This window comes from Dromiciops gliroides, chromosome 1 (genome assembly GCF_019393635.1).
Source record: "Dromiciops gliroides isolate mDroGli1 chromosome 1, mDroGli1.pri, whole genome shotgun sequence".
NCBI classification, from domain to species: Eukaryota; Metazoa; Chordata; class Mammalia; order Microbiotheria; family Microbiotheriidae; genus Dromiciops; species Dromiciops gliroides.
This window is the reverse complement of record NC_057861.1, coordinates 584,141,089-584,164,702: the sequence shown is the minus strand read 5'-3', so window position 1 is coordinate 584,164,702 and position 23,614 is coordinate 584,141,089. Positions and strand designations below refer to the sequence as shown.

The following is a 23,614-nucleotide window of genomic DNA, read 5'->3' as shown; positions in this document are numbered from 1 at the left end:
GTGTGACCTTGGGCAAGTCACTTTACCCTCATTGCCCCACCCCACCCCCCCAAAAAAACTGGGTGACCAGAAGTTTCCTCTTAGGAAAAAGACGAAAATGATTGTCAGGGAAGCAAGTTGTATTTCCCATAATTCAAGCAACAAAGGAGTGGGAATGGTATCTAAATTTGGACCCCAAGCAATCCTGTTTGAATGGTGAAGAAATACATATAGGGTTTGGCCAACATAGCTATATGTTGTAAAATGGCCTCCTCAAGTGAAGATTGGCAAGCAAACAGATTCTTTATCTTAATTTTATTACCTTTCCCCATTTGATTTATATGAGCAATTTTAACAATTTCCTCAACCATTTCTTCTGACAATATTAAAAGCAAAATCTGCATACAATCATGCCCTCTTCTTATTAAGATATTCTACTAATCTCAGTTTGAAGGATGTTATATAAAAAATAAATTGTCTAAATCTCACCTACGAGGTGTACACTTCCAAACTCTGTTCATATATTCACCTTAATTAGGGAAATTGATAATTAGCTTTCCTTAACACATTTCCCAATTAAAAAACTTTCATAACAAATAATTTCCTTTTAAACAGGCTTTTAATAAATCATGCATGAAGAAAAGAAATGTTCTTTAAAGATTAAAAATATGAAAGAGAGAAATATTTCTAAGCATTAAAGAAAAAGATTTTTACATATATCCAATTGCTTTCTTATCCTAAGCTATCAACTCTCTTTTTCCAGCATGCTTTATCATTCTTATTGCTATCAGGGCATTTTTTTTTTCCTTGAAGAAAAAGACTCTATAGTACTTTAAAAAAAAAAAAGATAATCTTCACATATCTTTAAACCTTTCCAGTTTCTTCAGGTGCACAGAGCATGTTTAGTGTCCCTGAAGATTTCTTTGATTCTCTCTGGAGAAATCCTCCCATGCAATACTGAATAAATACAGGTTCCATTAAAATGACTCACTTCATCTTTTCAAGGATTTGCCTTCATCACTGTATTTCTATTTCCTCATCTACAAAACAAAGGTATTGACTTAAATGAATTTTGACGTCCCTTCCACTATCAGCATATTCCATCTCTTAAATCTAGAAAATTCTGTGGCCATAGAAGCAATAGATTTAAAAATGCTTCTTAAAAATATAAATGAGATTATTAATAGTATTAAAAATATGATACCATGATTTTTTAAAAATCTGAAGGGAATGAATACATGTTTTAACAATAACAAGTATATTTGCTGAATCACTACTAAATCAAATATGTGAGAATTATGTTTTAAAAAAATGTTTTATCTTTTTACTATCTGAAATCTATCAAAATGTAGGCTAACTGTTCATTTTTATACAGGCTTAAAGTTTACAAAGAACTTTTATTACCATAGCTCTGTGAAGTAGCTAGTACAGGTATAGGGAATATGATCAGGAATATGCCTGAGCAACTTAAAAAGGTTAAAGGATGAAGTTTTTATTGTGTTTCTGAAAGGTAGAATGATGTCCTTGATCACATTCTTGATTAGGGGTGGAAAGTACCTGTGGCTTCTCTAATTTCTTAGTTGCTGACCCCCGTGAGTTCAGTTATCATCACTATGCAGATGACTTCCAAAGATATATCCAGTCCTAGCCTCTTGAACTCTACTATCATATCACCAACTATTACATATTTCAAACTGAATGTCCTTTTGGCATGTCTGAGTCATAGAATTTAAGATTTAGAAAGGAGATCAGTGGCTAATTCTGTTGTTGTTAGTTCTTCATTTATGAAGAGGACCAATGACATCACAGGGTGATATCTTGACTCATGTGTGAATTGAATTTGTGAGACAGAGTTATATAAAGTCAGCCTCATTGTCTTCCAGAGTCATTGAAGTCCAGTGGCAAGGCAAAAGTCAGAATGACTGGTGATAGCCCAGAATGCAGTGAATGGCCTTGGCATCTTTGATGTCTGACCCAGCTCTAAGAACTGGCTCCATAGCACCTGCTTCAGCTGTCTTCATAACCATTGCAACAAATTGTTTTTACCCATCTATTCCACCAGGGGAAATCTTGATATGCTTGGGGTAGACACTCCCTTAACTTACCAATGGGATGGCTATTGGTTACCCTCAACCTGGTCTTAGCCTGTCTGCTAAGGGTGTGGCCACCGCACATGCTACAGCTTCTTGGAGCCACAGATAACAGTTGGGTGAAGGTGGATACCAAAGGTAGATAAGCAGCCCTGAAAAGGACTTGGCAGCCCACACGCCAAACATTCCCTGAATGCCTCATACCCTTCCCCCCCCCCCACCCTGCCCCCACCCCGCATCCCAATCTAATTCTATCTGTATGAGAAAGGAATCTCTACAATAACATCCCCAGCAATTGATTATCCATTCTAGTTATTAGGAAGTTCTTCCTGACATCAAGTCTAAATTTGTATCTACAAATTCTACCCATTGCTCCTGATTCTGCTCTCTGGGGCCAAGCAGAACAAACCTATTTCCTCTTCCACATGACAGTTCTTCAGGTACTTGAAGACAGCTGTCAATACCCTCATCCACCACTCCCACCCCAGTCTTTTCTTCTTTAGGAGAAATATGCCTGGTTCCTTCAGCAGATCCTCACATGTCATGGACTCAGGGGCCTTCACCATTCTGGTTGCATTGGACACATTCAAGTTCATCAATGCCTTTTTCAACTGTGGTGCCAAGAACTGAATAGAGTAAGCTACTGTCTATTTATGCCTCTCCTGTCATACTGGTGAGGTATAAGTTGATTTTTTTTGTGCAAGATTTTACATGTATCTCTGTTGAATTTCATCTTATTAGACCGAGACCAGTGATCTAGCCTGTGAAAATCCTTTTGGATCCTAAATCCGTCAGCTACCATTTTGCTATCTCTGCCTGTTTTGTGTCATCTGCAAATTGATGTACATATCATCTATGCCTTCATCTAAGTCATTGATAAAAATATGTCAGTGTAGGGGCAAGCACAGATCCTGTGGCCCTCTACTGGAGACTTTCTTTCCCCATTAACAATGAACCATTAGCGAATTCTCTGAGTCCAACCATCTAGCCAGTTCTCAGTCCTTCTGATTGTATTGTCATCTATGAAAGCAAATTCATCTGAGTAGATGACAATTTTTCATGCTCCTTTCAACTAATAACTTCTTTCTTTTAAGTCCCACCTGAAATCTCACCTTTTACAAGAAACCTTCCCCAACTCCTCTTAATTCCAATGCCTTCTCTCTTTTGATTACTCCCTATTCATCCTATGTATAGCTTGCTTTGTCTGTATACATTTGGATGTTGCCCTCCTTCCATTAGATTACAAACTCCTTGTGATCGGGGACTGTCTTTTTACCACTTTTTGTATCCCTAGTGCTTAGCACAGTGTCTAGTACATAGTAGGGGTTTAAGAAGTTTTGATTGATTAATTCATTTGTGGGTAAAGTTGATATTTGGGTAAATCATAGATTTTCTAAGCAAATAGAAAAGTGGAAAAGAAAAAGGCATAGTTGGCACATTCAGGGAAAGGTGAACATTTTTGAAAAGGTGATACTTGCCTTTAGAGACTTTGAGAGGTACTGGGAATAAATAGCTGATTGGGTTTTTCTTTCTTCATATGAACCAGTAATGTTGAAAGCTGCATGGTGGGCAGAAGTGTGGTTTGCCCATTTGCTTCACTACTTACTTGAAGAATTGGTACTTCTGGATTTTGGGAGGACTCCAGTACTGGATATCAGAACTGCATGTGATCCATGAAAAAATGTATGGCTACATTTGTATGGAAAAGTGCATACATTCTCCCTGGTCCTTGGGGCATATGATTTAGAGAATATTTTTCTTGGCATAGCAGTCACATAAATTAAATTCTAAGGTACCTATATGTAACTATTGTATTTAATTTGAGGCAAAGAACTATTTTGTAAGGGGATTTGGATTGTCGTACCTGAAAGAACTCAGAAGTAGTGAATGATGTTATGACATTATTTCTACCACAAAAATGGGATTAATCCCAAGATAAGATCAGGAGTACTGCTGAACACATTTTAGTTGTGTTTCACCGCAGAGTACAACTGTGACAAATTGCAGAAATTTCATTTTATTGGCATTTGTTATCAAGCTAAAAACTTTTCCAATCCTCTATTAAAGTACTCATCATTCCCATTTTCAAGCAACTGAAACAACAATGTATGATATAAAAGAAGTTGGTGTCTAGCCAAAGCGTTTGGGGCGGGGGGCAGAGCAATGAGGGTGAAGTGACTTGCCTGGGGTCACACAGCTAGTGTCAGATGTCTGAGGCTGGATTTGAACTCAGGTCCTCCTGAATCCAGGGCCAGTGCTTTATCCACTGCACCATCTAGCTGCCCCTGCATTTTTTTAAAAAAGAAAAAGAAATATAAAATGAGTTAACCATCCTCAGTAGACAATTCTTAGTTAATTACATAGTAACATCTGATTTCTAATGGATATATGTGGCACTTCCAGAACTATTATCAGTGTCACCTTGAGACTGAAGAATTAACAACAGCCAGTAAATTAAATTCTTATCAATTCCTTGCAGTGTGAGTTCTGAGGTTTTATAGACTAGGACTAGACACCTAAAGCAGTAATGTCATTATTTTAACTTTACTCCTTAAAGGAAAGTTATAGGATTAAAGAAATTATTTTAAGAAATAGGATAGAATTTCCATAAAAATAAAACCATTTTTATTTAAAGTTTTGAGTTCCAAATCCTATACCTCCCTCAACCCTTCCTAAGTCAGTAAGCAATCATATATAGGTTATACATGTGCAATTATGTAAAACATTTCCATTTATATAAGAAGGGTCAAATAAAAATGGTGAAAAAATAAAAGAAAGTGAAAAATAGCATGCTTCAGTATGTGTTCCATCAATATCAGTTCTTTCTCTGGAGGTGGTATGTTTCATCATTAGTCCTTTAAGATCGTCTTGGATCATTGTATTACTGAGAATAGCTAAGTCATTCACAATACTTCATTGAACAACATTGCTCTTTACTGTGTACAACATTCTTGTCCTGGTTCTGTTCACTATACATCAGTTCATTTAAATCTTTCCAGGCCTTTTTGAAATCATCCTGCTTGTCATTTCTTATAGCATAATAACATTCCATCAAAATCATATACCACAGCCTGTTTAGCCATTCTTCAATTTGATTTCCAATTTTTAACCACCACAAAAAGAGCTGCTATTAATGTTTTTATAATAAATAGGTCCTTTCCCCTTTTTTGGGATATCTTTGGGATATAAACCCAGCAGTGGTATTACTGGATCAAAGAGTATGCACAATTTTATAGACTTTTGGGCATGGTTCCAAATTGACCTCCAGAATGCTCAGTTCACAACCCTACCAACAGTCAATTAGTGTCCCAGTTCTCCTACATCCCCTCCAACATCCAAAATTTTCTTTTTTTGTCATATTAGCCATTCTGATAGGTGTGAAGTGGTACCACAGAGTTGTTTTAATTTGCATTTCTCTGATCAATAGTGATTTAGAGCATTTTTTTATATGATTGTAGATAGCTTTGAGTTCTTTGTCTGAAAACTTTCATATCCTTTGACTATTAATCAATTGGGGAATGGAATCTCCATTTGTTACAAATGAGATTTAGCTTTGGTTTCAACAGTGAATCAACTGAGGTCGTCAGTCACTACAGTTTTAATACATAAGAACATAAAGTTAGGCAGTATTTGGTCACATAGTCCCAGAGGAGTGGTTAAAAACTTGATTCATTTGCTTTTAGTGGCACTTTTATTACGATGTGACATTGATTTGCTGATAATAACTAGAACTATCAATGAGATATTTAATTTATTGTGTGTTAAAAAAGGGCTGCTTTATTAGCAATTAACAAACATGTCTAAATATGTAATAAAAATGACAGGAAAATACACATGCACAGAAAAATTCAGGGAGAGTATATAATATATATTTAGATATTAAAAGTCAAAATAGTTGGTTTGGTTTTATGTCTTTTAAACAGGATATAAACAAAATCACTTATAGATATTGTGTTAAGATAATGGAAGATGCCCAGGAATCTGACTTGATTGACTTAGTAGTGTTTGAATTGGGTGTGAATGAGGAACTACTGGGTGCCCACTTAGAGGTGATTAGATCTGGAATTTGAATTTGGCCAGCCCTGAGAAGGAGTGTTCTCAGAGGCAGTAGACTGCTGCATCTGCAAGAGACGGCTCTCAGCCAGTCAACTTGAAGAGCCTCCCATTTCTGGGAGGAGAGGACACGAAGTAGTAAGCAGATGCTGGCGGAGGGCTTTTTCCTCTTTTGGTTCGAGACATCAGCTTGGTGGCAGGACTTCACGTAAGCAGTTAGGAAGGCTAGCTATAAGGAATCTGTTCTCAATCTTTCTCTCTCTTTACTATCTTATATCATTTAATAAACCCTTAAAAGCCTAAACTCTTGGTGAATTTATCAGTGATTTTAGCCAGTTTCCCCCCAAAACTGGGAGGGGGGGCAACAGATTAGAACCTGAATTTAGATTTTTAAATAACACAATATGAAAGACAAAGAATCTGAAGTAAGTTTAGAAATTAGTATGACATCAAGCCAAAACTTAGAAAAAAGTTGAAGCCTTATTTTTAGCATGATCTATTTCAGAAATTATATATAATCTGTTTATATCTGAGATATAATTTCTGTCAGGCTTCCCCTATGTCACATATAGTATGAACCAATAAATAGGGAAATGACTTGGGTTAGAAGATGTGAAAAGGATAAATTTTTCCTGAAGTATGGAGAGGTAGGTTAAAGATGTGAAGACAGAAAACATGCTAGGCTAGGTCAAGGTCAGTTAACAGATTCACTAGTGGGATACATAATAAGCAAAGGGGTAAAGACAAGTACTAATCAGAAAACCCAAGGTAAAGGAAGAATTAAGAAGCTACACCACAAGACACATTAGGAAATTGAGCCTTTTTTGAAACACAAACTGCTTTTTGGAGGTTTTTGACCATTTATTTTATAGGTTTGCTTTCCCTTCCCCATGGCGTCTTATGGTCCCAACATAGGATCCCATCACCTCTTGCTAGTCCAGCCCCCACTACCTCTTTTCATTTGGCACATCATTCTTTCCCTTACAATACCTCTCCACACCAGGAGACCCTACCTAGCTTGATGGAGTAGCTTCCTTCAGTGGAAAGCCTCTACCAATATTCCAGGATGTACACTCAGTGTGCTGACACCCATGTCCTTTCTTTGGACCCCTAGACATGTCAGTCTAAAAGGTACTGGAGGCAATAATGATATTATATGAATTGAAAATATCCTGTTAACCTTCTTTCCTGAATTTACCATTACTCATAGGAAGTAGGGACTTGGAGGGTATAGGTCAAGATTAGCCGGTTATATCAAAGATCAGTTCAGCACAGAGTGAATATTCATTGACGTGGCTAGAACCAGGTCCCATGGCAGATTTACCCCTTGAGTAATAGGAGGGGGCCTACCAACATTTGTGACAATTTCCAGGAAATGCTGGTTATCCATACCTGGTGGCTTGTGTTCCAGAGTTTCCTATGAACTCAGTTCAACTCACTTCTACAAGCATTTATTAAGTACATACTATGTAAAGGGCCCTATGCTAGGCTCTGATAGTACAAGACAAAAATCAAGTAGATCTCTGTGTCAAAAAAAAAATTACTTTCTTTTGGATAGTATTGCCTAGATAAGTAAATACAAAGGTATTTAGTGAGGTAAGAGCATTTGCCACTGGTAAGGAGCTTAGAAGGGTAGGGGACGAGGGTGGGAATCAAGCAAAACTTTTTGTTGGAGGTGGTACCTGAGCTGAGCCTGGAAAGGAACTAGGGATTCTAAGAGATAGAGGTGAATAGGAAGAGAATTCCATCCCTGGGGGACAATCTGTTCAAAAGCACAGACAGGAGATGGAATGAATGTTCTATACTAAAATGGCAAGTAGGCAAGTTTGGCTGGAATGTAGAATGCTGGGGGAGGAGGGAGTAATATGAACTAGTCTAGAAAGATAATTTGTAGCCAGGTTGTGAAGGGTATTAAACACCAAAGAGAGGAGTTTGTATTTTATCCTAGAAACAGGGAGCCACTGAATTTTCTTGAGCAGGGGAGTGACAGTCAAACTGGTGTTTTAGGAATAATAATTTCCAGTTGGGTGGAGGGTGGATTGGAAAGAGGAGAAACTGGAAACAGGGAAATCAGTTTGGAGGTTATTACAATAGTCAAAGTAAGAAGTGATCCACCACCATAGTGATAGTGGCCACGTGAATAAAGAAAAGTTAGTAGATTTGAGAGAAGTCACATATAAAATCAATAATACTTGGCAACTGATTGATAATGCCCTTGAAAGAATTAGAGAAGAGGGGTTTTTTTTTTGGGGGGGGCAGTGTAGAAGGCAAAATGATGGTGTTTTGGGCATGTTAAGTTTGAGCTGCCTATAAAGCATTTAGGTGAAGATGTCAAGAAGGCAGAATGAAATATGGTCAGCAATCCTTATGCTACTTTAGATGCTCATTTGGTATGCCAAAAGATCAGGAGTCTCCAGCTTCCCCATGTAGTTCATGACTACAAGAACTGTGGTACACAGAGTGAATGCAGGGAGGGAATGTGGAGTGAAAACTAGTTCATCTAGAAGACCATGTTTTGGGTGGACAAGTGGGCTGAATTTTTATAACAATTCTGAAGTGCATAATAGAGTCATCATAATGGTAGACATCATGACAAAAGCTATATTAAGTATTCTTTGTGTTAGACAGAAGTTATATGTTATATAAAAAGAACAACCTTTACCTGAACTATTGTTAATAGTTCAGGCCAGAAACGTTAGACGTGCTGGGATTTCCAGTCGAAAGTGATCATCAGATCATAGCACTTTGAGCTAGGAAGGAACTTAACATCTTAAACTATTTGTTTTACACATGAAAAAACTGAGACCTGATGTAGCTACTTGACCAGTCAAAGGTTACACAGGAAACAAAGGTGGTATTTGAACATGAATCCTCTGACTCTATACCTTGTATTTATAAAGAGAAGGCTATGGAAACTTAAGATTTCTTTCAGGAGAAGGCAGGCAGGAATCCTTGGCCCACTGGAATCCTCTATGTGAGATAAAGTGAGCCATCTTAGGCTTAGTCCAACACCACTAATATGGCATCATGCCCTTTGAATCAGGGGCAGTCAATGAAGAACTGTAACAGAAGGACAGGGGTGTGTGTGTGTGTGTGTGTGTGTGTGTGTGTGTGTGTGTGTGTGTGTTGTTAAGAGTTGCCAAAACCTTGTTGGTTGCCCTTCTGGGTTCCTAGATCTATTACACAATATTTTTTTTTTTTTGGTGAGGCAATTGGGGTCAAGTGACCTGCCCAAGGTCACACAGCTAGTAAGTGTTAAGTGTCTGAGGCTGGCTTTGAACTCAGGTCCTCCTGACTCCAGGGCGGGTGCTCTATCCACTGCGCCGCCTAGCTGCCCCTTATTACACAATATTAATGGACTCTGAACATCCACTTTCCCATTTTATGATTTGGACTTAGGGTTCATGATCAAGGGTTTTTAAACAGGGTTATTTTTGCTTCAGAAGTCAGAACCTATCATACATAATTATACAACCTATCATACATAATTATACAACAACAAAACTGAGACTTCAAGGGAGATTGATAAGTATCTGGACAATATAAAATACCCAAAGTAACAAAATAAGAACTAGAGATATTGAAGGACCCAGGCACAGAAAAAGAAATTGAGAAACCATAAACTGCCAAAGGAAAAAAAATCCTGCACAGGCCAAATCAATTTACAAGTAAATGTTGTCAAACATATAAGGAACAATTAAGGTTATGCTACACAAATCATTCTCAGAAATAGAGACAGAGCATACTACCATATTTCTTTTATGAAACAACTTTGCCTTTCTCTTCATTTTACCTGTGTATTTCATAGTGCTCTATACCATAAATTCAGATATTCTGACATCTTGTCTTATTTCAGACTTATTTTACAGTAACTACATTTGTATTACACATCAAAATGCTGATCTATTACATCTAATTTCTGTTCTAGTATAATTATAAGCCTTTTATTTTATTTTATTTTGCATGAGCAATGTTTCTATCTGAAGTATTCTTCCTTTTGTTCATTTTGTTAAGGATTCTTTTAAAAAATATTAACACAGTTGTTGGTAATGTGATATGCAACAGCACATCACATCCACATGCAACCATACACAAGTGTAGACTGATGATTTAGTGACCTGTTAAAACTATTAACTAGCTCATATCCATTGAACTATTTTATAATTCATCAATCAAATTTCCCATTATTCTAACTCACATTAATTGTGATCTAGCTGTACTTTATATGTAGCCTGACTAGGATGGAATACAGCAGAACTATCACTTCCCTCTTTTAGAACAATCTGCCTTTCTTGAGGCAGCTTGGGATCACATTATTAACTTTTTTAGTTAACATACTGCATTATTGATTCATTGAATTTTTAGTCCACAAACACCCTCAGATCTTATTCATATGAACTACTGTCTTCCCTTATCTATTCCATTTTGTGATTATAAAACTCCTTTTTTTGAACTTGAATATAAGGTTTTTCATGTATTCCTATTAAAGTTCATCTTTTTTAATTCATCCCAGTGTTCTAGCCTGTCAAGATTTTTTTTTTTTGATCTTGACATTGTCATCCATTGTGTTAGATGGAAGTAGCTAATGCTACTAGGTTTTTGTCATCTACTAATTTGACAGGCATGCCATCTATGTTCTTGTCTAAGTCACTGGATAAAAATGTCAAATGGGACAGAACCAGACATAGATCCCTGAGGTACTTCATTGCAAATCTCCTTCCAAGCTGACATTAAACCATAAATGACTACCTTTTGGGTTCAGTCATTCAGTCAGTTCTAGATCCACTTAACATCTTTATATCTTGTCCATGAGAATAGGATAATAGACTTTATAGCATATTTTGCTGAAATATATATATATATATAGCTATAGATATGATATATACCTGTATGTAGCATTTTACTTATTTGCTAATCTGTCAGACCCTATCAAAAAATAAATAGATGTTAGCATGGCATGGCCTTTTTTTGTTTTTTAATTGAGCTATGCTAGCTTTTCATGACTGCTGCTTTTCTATATATTCACTTACTGACTTTAATAATGTTTTCAAAAATTTTCAAGGAGGCATAGCATTTCTAATCTATAATTTGCAAGTTACATTTTCTTCATTTTTTTTGGTAATGGGGATATTAGATTTTTTCCTGTCCTGTACTAACTCTCTCCTTTTCCATCATCTTTCAGAAAACCTATGACTAGCTCAACAGTAATGTCTACAAGTTTTTTTTCAGTACCCTTAGGTATACTTCATCTGGTCCTAATAACTTGAACTCCTAAGGGTCAGGTAGGTAGCCTTTTACTTATCTATCTTTTTATGTTGAGTTTTTGACTTGTTTTTAACTATTTTTGTTCTGTCATTTGTAGACCAAAGATTATGCTTGGCAGAAAGAACAGAAGCAAAATGAGTTGGTTATATCTACCTTCTGTCTATCATCTGGTACCTTTGTCTCATCCACCTGCCCCAATGGTCATTAGGGTCATATATTCAAAGATTAGTAGCTTAAAGGAGCTTTAGAAACTATGAATATCTTTCTTCTTCTTTCTTACAAATTCTAAGATGGAGTTGTCTCTCCCTGATTCCTATCAATTCCATTCTAGCAGCCAATTCCTTCTTTTTGGCGAAAATCAGATTCAATATAAAAGTTCTCTTTGTTGGTTCTTCCTTTTGAAGGATTAAATTATCACTGAGGTAAAGTAAGAAACTTAACTGCTCTAGTTTGGAAAAAGAGAAACTTTCAACATATGTCTAGATAGTGGGAATTCACCATCACTTTTATATATGGCTTTATGCCAGGTTTGTGATCAATTACCCAAACTCCTCATTTATTTCTTCTTTGTATTTTATAATATGCTGTGATGACAATTATCATCTCTGTTGATCTTCACCCAAACTCTCTCCACCATGATTCTATACTCTGGCTACTGGATTTCATATACATACACACATATATATGTATACACACATATACACAGACATACATATATATGTGAAAGGGAAGTAGGAAAGAGAAAACTGCATATATACGTATCTATGTATTATATATTTATAGTTACTGTCAGTAGTATCAGTCTACATATACACATGCGTCTGTCTGTATGTGTATATATTTGTATATATACATATTTATGTATGTGTATATATATGCGTGTGTGTATATATATATACATATATATATATATATATGCATGCAACTTTTTCCTTCCATTTCTTTTTTTTTAAGTAATAAACATTTTTATTTATAGTTTGGGGTTCCAATTTTTATACCTCCTTCCTTTCCTCCTCTCCCCACTCCCTGAGGCTGTAAGCAGTCAGATATAGATATATGTACAATTATGTAAAACATTACCATATTAGTCATTTTGTACAAGAAAACTTGAATAAAAGAAAAAAAATTAAAGAAAGTAAAAAAATAGCATGCTTCACTTTGTGTTCCATCAATATCAGTTCTTTCTTTGGAGGTTCTTTCTTTGTTTCATCAATAGTCCTTTGGGATTGTCTTGGATCATTGTATTGTTGAGAATAGTTAAGTCTTTCACAGTTTTTCACCAAACAGTATTGCTGTAATGTTCTCTTGCTTCTGCTCTCTTCACTATGTATCAGTTTATATAAGGCTTTCCAGGCCTTCCTGAAATCATCCTGCTTGTCATTTCTTATAGCACATTATTATACCATCACCATCATATACCATAGCTTGTTTAGCCATTTCTCTGATCAATAGTGATTTAGAGCATTTTTTCATATGACTATAGGTAGCTTTGATTTCTTTATCTGAAAATTGCCTGTTCATATTGTGGGTGTTGAAATTGGCCTCAGGCTCCCTGACCAGAGCTGCCACTGCTCCTCCCCCTGGGCGGAGGGGGGGGGGGCCTCTGAGCTGGGCTAAGCTGCTCAGGATGAACCACCCCACCCCACCCCACCCAAGCCACATGGCATAGTGCAGCCTTGTGCGCTTAGCAGAAAGGCCCAGGAAAACCCTCAACGCTGGGGTTTGCTTCGCCCAGCCCCAGCTGCTGTGCACAACAGGGGCTTGGCCGGCCCTGGGGGGGCCTTTCACCTGAGAAAGAAAGTTAATAAAAAGGGACTCTAGAGATGCTTAGGGAGGCAGACTGATGGAGCGGACAGACAGAGAAAGAATGCTATGGAGAAAAGGGTTTTTTTTAGTGAGTTAGATGGGAAGACACTGGAGGACTAAGAGAGACGCAGTGTTCAGTGCGGCAGTTAGACTGAAAGGCTAGAGACTCTGAGAGGTTGGTGAGAGACAAGCACTTGGGGGTTCGTCGTGACAGTACAGAAAGGGGGTTTGCAAGAAAACGGAGTAAGGGGCTTTTCAGTTAGAAGGTAGAGAGGAGTTAAAGAGTGAAGGTTGGAGAGGACTGGAAGTGAACAGGTCCAAAAAGCGTACCCTCAGGCAAGAGGCAGCAAAGGCTCTTATTATATTAAAAGCAGTCAGGTCTCATAACTTTGCATTTCTTATCTCTTACATTTATTTTTATAAATAAACCCTGCTTTGATTATTTAATTAAGAGGCTTCTTAATCATTTGCTTATCAATTTGGGAGCAGAGCAGTGTGGAGAAATTTGGCCCATAATAGCAGTCAGATAGCCAGCCAGTCAAAAGCCCCCAGATTAGGGCCCACAAACTAGATTAGGCCCAACAAGCTAGTTAGCTAAAATAGTTTTACAATTGAATAGCGACCGCGAAGAGACTTATGACCCAATTATAATTTTTCTAAAATTATAATTTTTAATATAAATAGTTATAAAATTTTCAGATTAGATTAGTAGATATAGTTAAATTTTTTTTACAATATCCTTTGACCATTTATCAATTGGGAAATGACTTGTATTTTTATAAATTTGACTCAGTTCTCTATATTTTGAGAAATGAGGCCTTTATCAGAGATACTTGTGGCAAAAGTTCCTTCCCAGTTTTTGCTTTCCTTATAATTTTGGTTCCATTAGTTTTGTTTGTACAAATGCTTTTAATTTTATATAGTCAAAATTATCTGTTTCCCATTTTATTTTACTCTCTATATCTTCTTTGGTCCTAAATTCTTCATCTGTCTATAATTCTGACAGATAAACTATTCCATGCTCTCTGAATTTGCTTATGGTGACCCTTTATGTGTAAATCATGTAACGATTTTGATCTTATTTTAGCATATGGTGTGAGATGTTGGTCTATACCTAGTTTCTGCCATATTGTTTTCCAAGTAGTTTTTGTCAGTGAGTTTTTAAAGTTCCATGATTCTTAAAAGAACAGCACAGTGTTTTGCTTTACTTATGGGGACTCATGGGCATTTGTGGGTCAGAGAAACATATGTAAAAGAATGACTTGGAATGACTGGGTCCTACTTATTCCTGCTTATGCTCACACCTGTGCAGAAGAAGGAAGCTGATACAGTTTGATATCAAAGCCCCTTCTGGTAGGTTATTGCCCTGCTGAGTATTTATTCTAGCCCTACTTCTGTCTCTTAGTGCCAGTGTAATGCAAGTGATCCTAATTACATATACTGATTCATCTAGAATCTTTCACTGAGGGAAAGAATATTTTTCCTTGTCATATACAGATGCCAGAGAAAAAAAGGGAGGTAACTTGACCCAAGCCATTTAATTTCAAAGAAGTTACTTAAAGTCATTCTAATATCATATTATTTATTAGGGAAAGATTTTTTAAAAGAGAAAATGCTTCATGAAAAAGAGACCAGAGGATGGTTCAGAGGAGGATGCATGAGATGATACGTGGAGACCAGTGCCTTACCACGTGCCCTCTGGTGGCCAGCTGGGAGGTATGCAGCAGATCTCTTGTCTAATTGCTGTTCTTGAAGGACCTATGAAGGAATTCAAGTGACAGTGGTTAGAGGCCAGCCAATAGAAGGTGTAATGCAGAAATCTGAGATCAGAAATTACCCTTTATCCTTCAATTCTGAGAACCAAATGTTCATGAGGAAATCCCCCACTAATGTCATCTGTGGGTACAACTGGAAAACACCAGGTGTAAAGAAAAGTGACTCAGGCAAGTTGGGATTTTGGACTTTACAAGAAGTGAAAACATAATGCCACTTAGGAGGGGGTTTTGGGGTTTTTTTTTTGTTTTTTTCAGTGAGGCAATTGGGGTTAAGTGACTTGCCCAGGGTCACACAGCTAGTAAGTGTTAAGTGTCTGAGGCTGGATTTGAAGTCAGGTACTCCTGACTCCAGGGCTGGTGCTCTATCCACTGCGCCACCTAGCTGCCCCTACTTAGGAGTTTTAAAGCTAATAGTGTTCATTTCATTTTCACTGTAGTAATGAACAAAAAAAAAGTTGAAGTTTCAAATTCTACCCAGGAACAGCCCTGCCCTTTTGTATTGCTAATCCCATACTTTGCTTATTTCAGTTCTGTTTTAGTTAAATGTATTTTAATCACTTTATGAATGCGCAATCCTTTGGGGTCAGACAATTGAGAATTTAGAATCTCTATGGGATAAAAGGCCAAGTCATTTGACAAACTATTGAAAGGAATCTTTTTTTTTTTTTTTTGGTGGGGCAGTGAGGGTTAAGTGACTTGCCCAAGGTCACACAGCTGGTGTCAAGTATCTGAGGTCAGATTTGAACTCAGGTTCTCCTGAATCTAGGGCTGGTGCTTTATCCACTGCTGCCCCAAAAGGAATCATTCTTAATCTTTGACTAAACTGAACCCAAGGTGAAGTGTTAAAGGGAAGGATTGCTGCAGGACCTATCCAAGTGCCATATGGACATGCACAAAGGCATTTAGAACCATGTGTGTACTGAGGTTCAAGTGAGATAATGGATATAAAGCTCTTTGCAAACCTCAAAGCAATATGGAAATGCCAATTGTTGTTAAAGGTTGTCTGGTGATTACTTCATTCCCTTAAACCTTAGAAAGCAATATGCGGATGTGCTGGTAAATGTTTAACAAGGGAAAGTGGGGGGGGGGGGCGGTGTGAATACACAGATTCTTGTTTAATATTTAGTATTAACACTTTTTCAAGTCTAGACAATCAAAACAATAAATCAAGATCATATTTTTAGCTATTACCATTCTGAAGTTTAAATGCTTGCATTCCCAAGCAGGTAAGAAATGTCTCTGGTTTAGGATGTAGCATACCTCGGTCAAGCTTCTACCAGAAGTTACTTGATCAGGGCTCAGAGTTTCATGTGTATATGTGTTTTCATATCATACATACACGTACATAGACATAGTGTGTTAATGTACACACATGTTAATATTATGTGTAATTTATCAAATTTATCAGTCTTGGCCCTGAGTATTTATTCCAGAAAACCTCTTAATGCCAATATAAAGCAAATGCTCTTATGGATAATAGCACCCCTTTTCTGGAGGCAACAGGGAACCACCAAGGTTTTTGAGCAGGGAAATGATAAGGTCAATCTCAAATTCAGTATGCCCAAAGTAGAATACTTGTCCCCCTAAACTTACCTCTCTTCCAAATATCCCTTTTTCTGTGGAGGATGCTCTTAGTCACTCAGGTTACTAACCTTGTAGTAATCCTTGACTTTCTCTTCTACCTTATTACTCATATTCAATCAGTTACCATGTCTTATAAGTTCTACCCCTATTTCTTTGCCTTTCTTCCCACTTGGCCTTATTTCAGACCCTCATCACTTCTTACCTGGACTATTACAAGAACTTTCTAATTGATGTCCCTGCTTCATCACTTTCTGCTCTTTAATCCATTCTTTACAGAGCTACCAAATAGTCTTCTAAAAGCACAGTTTGACCATATCATTTCCCTGCTCAAAAACCTTGGTGGTTCCCTGTTGCCTCCAGAAAAGGGGTTCTTATCTTTTTTTGTCCCCTTTAGCAGGTCTGATGAAGAATATAGACTTAACAAAAATGTTGTTGGTTTTTTTTAAAGTTCACAGACCACAGGTTCAGATCTTTTGCTGCAGTCTAGGGGAATATTTTAGCTGTCATTTAAAGTCCTTCATCCATAGTCTTAACCTAATTTGCTTTTTCAGTTCAATTCAGCAGACATTTTTTAAGCACCCACTATATGCAAGGAACCGTGGCCAAATACTGTGGATGAAATAAAAAATGAAACAGTTCCTACCTTCAAGGGGACTCCATATCAGTGAACTTCCCTTTAGCTCCTCAGCTTGGGTTCAAAGTTGTAAACCTTCTGTAACTTATAAATTATCAAATGATGCAGCTCTTGTTCCATTGAGAGGCAAATCCAAACACAACAGAATCAAGGAAGTCAAAAAACAAGAAAATATCGAGGGCATGGTCTACATTGTCAGATGCTACCGAGCCTCAAGAAAGAAGACATTTGAGAAAAGGCTTTCCAATTTGCCAATTAGAGATTATTGTTGACCTTGGAAAGAGTTGTTTCAATAGAAGGGTAAAGACAAATAAAATTGCAGGGAGTTGGATAATGAATAGGTAGTGAACAAATAGAAGTAGCAGGTGTGAACTACTTTTCTGGAAGTTCAGAAATGAAGAAGAAAAATAAAGAAATTAACTTTAAGATTATCAGGGTTTCCTTCCAGAGTACAGATGATCCACTGACTTGTGATTTTAGTAAGAAAATTTCTCAACTAATAAAACCAACTATTTTTATTTCATTTTCTTATAAAAGCTAATTTTTTATAAAACCTGTTCATATATCATGTCAGTATACTAAGTACTTGCCCTTCAGAAAGTTGAATTTTAATGACTCATTGCAAGAAACCTTGAGTTCTCAAAGGCTAGACCAATAGAACATAAATGTTACTAGAAAATCTAAAGAGTATGTTCCCTATTGGAAGTAACAAATACTTACAAATAATCAGACATGTACTGGAGCATGGATGAAGGGTTTTTTTTATTACATTCTCACGAGAACAGACACCCTGCTTATGCTCAGAGAAGTGCGCCTGAACAAAGCCACAGACAAGCTTATATCCCTTAAGGTCCCTCCTCTCCCTTCCCTGGTTGGATGGGGAAATGGGAGGTTCACGGTCTCCCTGTTACATACATTTCCATATATTACATGTTCAGAAAATGGCTGTCAAATCCCAGAGGCAGAGAAGATAATATTCATGAACATTAATATGATTAAGCCTACACAGTAACAACTGAGTTCACCAAAAGCTCAGACTTGCCCACCTTGCTGGCTTGGACCAGTTCCAACTGGTTCTAGCTAGTTATCAACCCTGTTCCCCCACCCTCTTGTTCCTGTTTTCCTTATTTTTGAGAAGAGCCACATATCAGCATTTTCTCTCATTCCCAAAAACAGACTGTCTGCTGTTTGAAGACAAACCTAGCTGAGGTCCCAACCTAGGTAGGGACTTATCCTTTAACCATGGCAATAACTGATTAATTGTTTGAACAGGGCAACTGAGATCTTATCTAGGACAGTTGGTCAGGGACAACCATCACCAGGGACTGTTTACTCTCAATCTTCTAGTCAGTGTTGCCTTCTTCCCCACTTTTTCTTCTTAGCTAGACACTAACCTATGCCTATTCCTACCAATGCATGAGAAAACTCAGGATCCCCACTCCATTTAGACGTTCAGGCCCACTCTCTACTTCCCAGTGATGGGAATGAGGCCAGGCTCCTCCAGGCCCACTGCCTTGAAGAATGGATGTGGGTACTCACTTTTACTGCTTATGAGCTGGGAGTCAAAACTATAATCCTTCAGGTAAGAAAGAGGACCATCCGTCCTTGCTATGTGTGCTACAGTATCCTAAGGTCGTCTAGGCCTACAAGCTGGGTCAGAGTACTTGGAACTGCTCTGTCAATCTACCCTAGGGACCCCTGGGCATAGTGTGTGAATACTTTGTACACAGAGACTACCTCACTTGTTTGCATGCCCAGTACTGGGCACAAAGGTTAAGACATAGTAAGCACTTACTTTTTTTTTTTTTAATTCATAAGCAAAAGAAAACTACAAAATGGTTAGCAGTCCTGTGCAGCATACTTCTGATTCTGAAATAAGTCCTTGTGATAGAGCGGTGGAAAAGGAGCAAGCAGAAGGTGCTACTAGTCTCATGGTTTTCAGGTCATCTGTTCAGTTCAATGTATTAGACATTAAATTCAAAGCACTGAGCTAGCTTATGGGCATACAGGAAGAAAAAGAAAAGAATCCTTACCTACAGGGAGCTTGTTTTGTGCTGAGTAAGACATGTACACAAATCAGTAAAGGCAAGATAATTTGTGTTTAACACAGTGCCTGGGCACACAGTAGGTACTTCTCTTCAGTCTCTCCCTGTCTGCTGAGTGCTTCCCTACTGCCTCAAACATACCTATGTCTATTTAAAGAAAAAAAAGAAAAACAGCTAAACCTCACTTGATCATCCATCCATACTATCATTCTATATCTTTCCTGTTCTTTGTGGTTAACTCCTTGAAAAGGCCATCTGCAAACTGTCTCCATTAACTCTTCTCTTACTCTCTTCTTAACTCTCTACAGTCAGGTTTTCCTCATCATCATTCAACTGAAACTGTTCTTTCCAAAGTTACCAGTGAACTTTTAATTGCCAATTCCAATGATCTTTTCTCAGACCTCATCCTTCTTGACTTTGCTGCAGCCCTTTATACTTTCAGTCACCCTCTTCTTGATGATATTCTCTTCTCTAGGTTCTTTGGGACACTACCCTCTCCTGGTTCTCTTCCTACCTGTCTGATTGTTCTTTTCCAAGACTCCTTTGTTGGGTCTTAATGTGGATCACGCCTGTTAACCATGGGTATCCCACACCCATTGGCTCTGTCTTGGGTCCTCTTCTCTTTTCCCTCTGTACTGTTTCACTTGGTGATCAGTTATCATCTTTGTGCAAATGATTCTCAGATCTACTTCTCCAGCCCTAACCTCTCTGCTGACTTCCATTTTCACATCTCCAAATGCCTATCAGACATTTTAAATTGGATGTTCAGTAGACATCTCAAAATTCAACATGTCAAAAACTGAAATCATTATCTTTTCTCCTCCGAACTCTCTCTCTTTCCAGATTTCCCTCTTATTCTCAAGGGCACCACCACCCTTCCAGTTCCCAGGCTCACAACTGAGTTATCATCTTCAACCCTCACCTCTGCATCCAATCTGTTGTTGAGGCCTGTCAATTTTACCCTTGTGACATTTCTCAAATACACCCCCTTTCCTCTGATACTGCTGCCAACCTGGTGCAGGCCTGCCCTTATGTCCTCATGCTTGGACTATTACAATAGCCTGCTGGTTGATCTCCCTGCCAGGGGTCTCTCCTCTCTCCAGTCCATTTCTCCACTCAGCCATCATAGCTAAAAGTGAAGGTCCTACCATATCACTCTACTCAGTAAACTTCATTGAGTCCCAGTTGCCTCCAAAATCTAATATAAAATCTCTGTTTGGAATTCAAAATCTTTCATAACCTAGCCCTTATCCTCACCTTTCCAATCTTCTTAGACTTCACATTCCCATACATATTCTTCAGTCCTTTGACACTGGTCCCTTGACTGCTCTTCACATAAGAAACACCGTCTCCAGACATCATTGCTAATATTTTAAGTGATATTTTATTGATAATTTTGTTTTGTCCCAAGATATTGTCCAACACCCAAACCATACCACCACAAAGCATGTTCCCCCAACACAGTTACACAAAACTGTTTTAAGTTAAATTGATAGTACATGCCACTTTCTAGTTTTGAAATTTATCAACTTAACAAAAAAGGACAGATGTACCATTAACTTTGATGATCTGGTAACAATACTGTCTTCTAGCATATATTTATTTTTTAAATTAATATTAATTTGATTCTGAGAGCTTAAATATCCTGAAAAACACCCCACATTATGAGATATCCTAGGGCACCCCACAGGTTGGAAGTCATTTTCTCAGAGTTTATCAGCTAATCCCCTTACCACTTCTGGGTTACTACTGCCTATTGTTTTTATTCACCAATGGGATGCCTGGTTCTACCTTCCCTGTTCTATAATACAATAACCATTAAGAAGTTTTGGTTAGTGATTGGAAAGGACAATCCTAGAGTATCAGAAAAGAAAGACAGAAAGTAGAGTTTTTCCCTAAAGAAAGTACATTTCCAACTGAATAATTAAATCAATGATAGTAAGATTTGCTTAATTAATTTAAACTGACTTTATAGTCAAGTTTTCAGGAATCCATCTGTTTTTTTAATCAAGAAACATCAGTGCACAACATTACCAAGGGGAAAATGATGACCAGTTCTGAGGGGAAAGGGAAGCTAAAGTCAGTCAACAATATAGGGTACAATTGTTGTTGTTTGTCCTTCGTTCTGGAAGAGGACCATGACATCAGGACGTGATGTCTTGATTTGCAGTGAATTGGATTTAAATGAGGCAGCCAAAGTTGCCAGCCTCACTCTCTCCTCTGGAGCCATCCAGGTCCAGTGGCAAGAGATAGATCAGGCCAACTGGAGATGACCCCCATTGGGACTGGAGGCACCATAACAGGCACCATGGCAAGATTTTTAAAAGGGGGAGGGGGCCTAATTCTTTACTTCATGGAATTTATTGCTTGAAAATAAAACAAGAGGGCAGCTAGGCGCCACAGTGGACAAAGCACTGGCCCTGTATTCAGGAGGACCCGAGCCCAAATCCAGCCTCAGACACCTGACACCCACCAGCTGTGTGACCTTGGGCAAGGCACCCAACCCTCATTGCCCTGCCAAAAAAGAAAGAAAAAAAGAAAACAAGAGGGCATGAACACAGAATAGGAAAGAATTTTTCTACTTTCCCCAGCTCTGTATGTGGTTTGGGTTGGGTGTAACTCTAATGGTAAACCAGGAGTAAACTGATCACAGCCAGCCCTCAGTAAAATGACAGTGCCAATTAAAGAGCCTACCTAAAGAGTGGAAGAACCGTAAGGGATAAAAAACGGAATGGATCCCATCTCTTATGAATTGAATCCTCACTACCCCAACCCCTCCAAATTAAAATCTCTTCCTCACCTGTTGCCTCTGTTTCCTGGTCTCTCTGCAAATGCTCAACCAGGACCACTGCCTCCTCACCACTTTCTGGACGATGTTCCCATACCCAAGCCTGGATCTCCCCTGGCAATAATGTCAGAAACTGCTCTAGCACCAACAGTACTTGGATCTGCTTCTTTGTACACATCTCTGGCCTAAGCCACTGACAACAGAGCTCCCAGAGTCAACTGAGAGCCTGCCGGGGTCCTGCCACCTCCTGATAGCAAAATAGCCTGAAGAGCTGATGGAAGGTCTCAGGACTAGGATCATTCTTTTGCAAAGGAGGCTCCTCTTCCCAAGGGAAGTCTTCTTCCACCTTCACAATAAGGATCTCTTCTTACTCCAGTGGAAACTGGAGCTGCAGGCCAAGGGCTATATCCATAGTCCTGAATGGAACCAACTCCACCTCAGGGCTCTGAAGATCAGAGAATGGCTGGACCCTTGTGAAATGAACTTTTTTTTCCCTTTGGGGCTCTTCCTCAGGTTCTATTGAACTAATTTCTCAGTCAGCTTTACCTTTTTATGCTTTTCTAGAGTCTTGCATTTGAAAGTCAAATTTTCTATTTAGTTCAGGTCTTTTCATCACGAATACCTGAAAATCCTCTTTTTCATTGAAGTCCCATTTTCCCCCTAAAAGATTATACCCAGTTTTGCCGGGTAGGTGATTTTTGTTTGTAATCCCAATTCTTTTGCCCTCTGCATTATCATATTCCGTGCCCTTTGATCCTTTAATGTAGAAGCTGCTAGATCCTGTGCTATCCTTACTGTGGCTACACAGTATTTTAATTGTTTCTTTCTGGCTACTTGCAATATGTTTCTCCTTAACCTCGGAGCTCTGGAATTTGGCAATGGTATTCCTGGAAGTTTTCCTTTTAGGATGTCTTTCAGGAGGTGATCGATGGATTCTTTCAGTTTCTATTTTACCTTCTGCTTTTAGAATATCGGGGCAATTTTCTCTGACAATCTCTTGGACGATGATGTCCAAGCTCTCATTTTGATCATAGTTTTCAGGTAGACCAATAGGTTTTTGGGGGGGTTTTTTGGGGGGGGCAATGGGGGTTAAGTGACTTGCCCAGGATCACACAGCTAGTAAGTGTCAAGTATCTGAGGCTGGATTTGAACTCAGGTCCTCCCGAATCCAGGGCCTGTGCTTTATCCACTGCGCCACCTAGCTGCCCCTTGGACCAATAGTTTTCAAATGATCTCTCCTGGATCTATTTTCCAGGTCAGCAGTTTTTCCAAGAAGATATTTCATATTGCCCTCTATTATTTTATTCATTTGGATTTGCTTTATTGTGTCTTGATTTCTCATAAAGTCATTAGCTTCCATTTGTTCAATCCTAATTCTTAGGCAATTATTTTCTTCAGAGAACTTTTGTATCTCCTTTTCCATTTGGCTTTTCAAGCTGTTGACTTTTTTTCTCATGACTTTCCTGCATCACTCTCATTTCTCTTTCCATTTTTTCCTCTACCACTCTTACCTTATCTTCAAAGTCCTTTTTAAGTGCCTCTTTGGCCTAAGACCAATTCATATTTTTCTTGGAAGCCTTGGATGTAGGAGTCCT

General features: G+C 38.2%; 1 protein-coding gene across 3 annotated transcripts in view; it reads left to right on the top strand.

Annotated features, from left to right (window-relative positions):
• CPPED1 (calcineurin like phosphoesterase domain containing 1) overlaps positions 1-23,614 on the top strand; it is a 131,745-nt gene that overhangs the window by 11,748 nt on the left and 96,383 nt on the right. The window contains exon 2 of one of the 3 annotated variants that reach the window (XM_043978903.1): positions 11,352-11,404. The exons of 1 other annotated variant lie outside the window; for it this stretch is intronic. The gene's annotated coding sequence lies outside the window, so the exon portion shown is untranslated. Of the gene's footprint in view, positions 1-11,304; positions 11,405-23,614 lie in introns of all 3 variants that reach the window. One more of the 3 variants, XM_043978902.1, reaches the window with a different exon arrangement.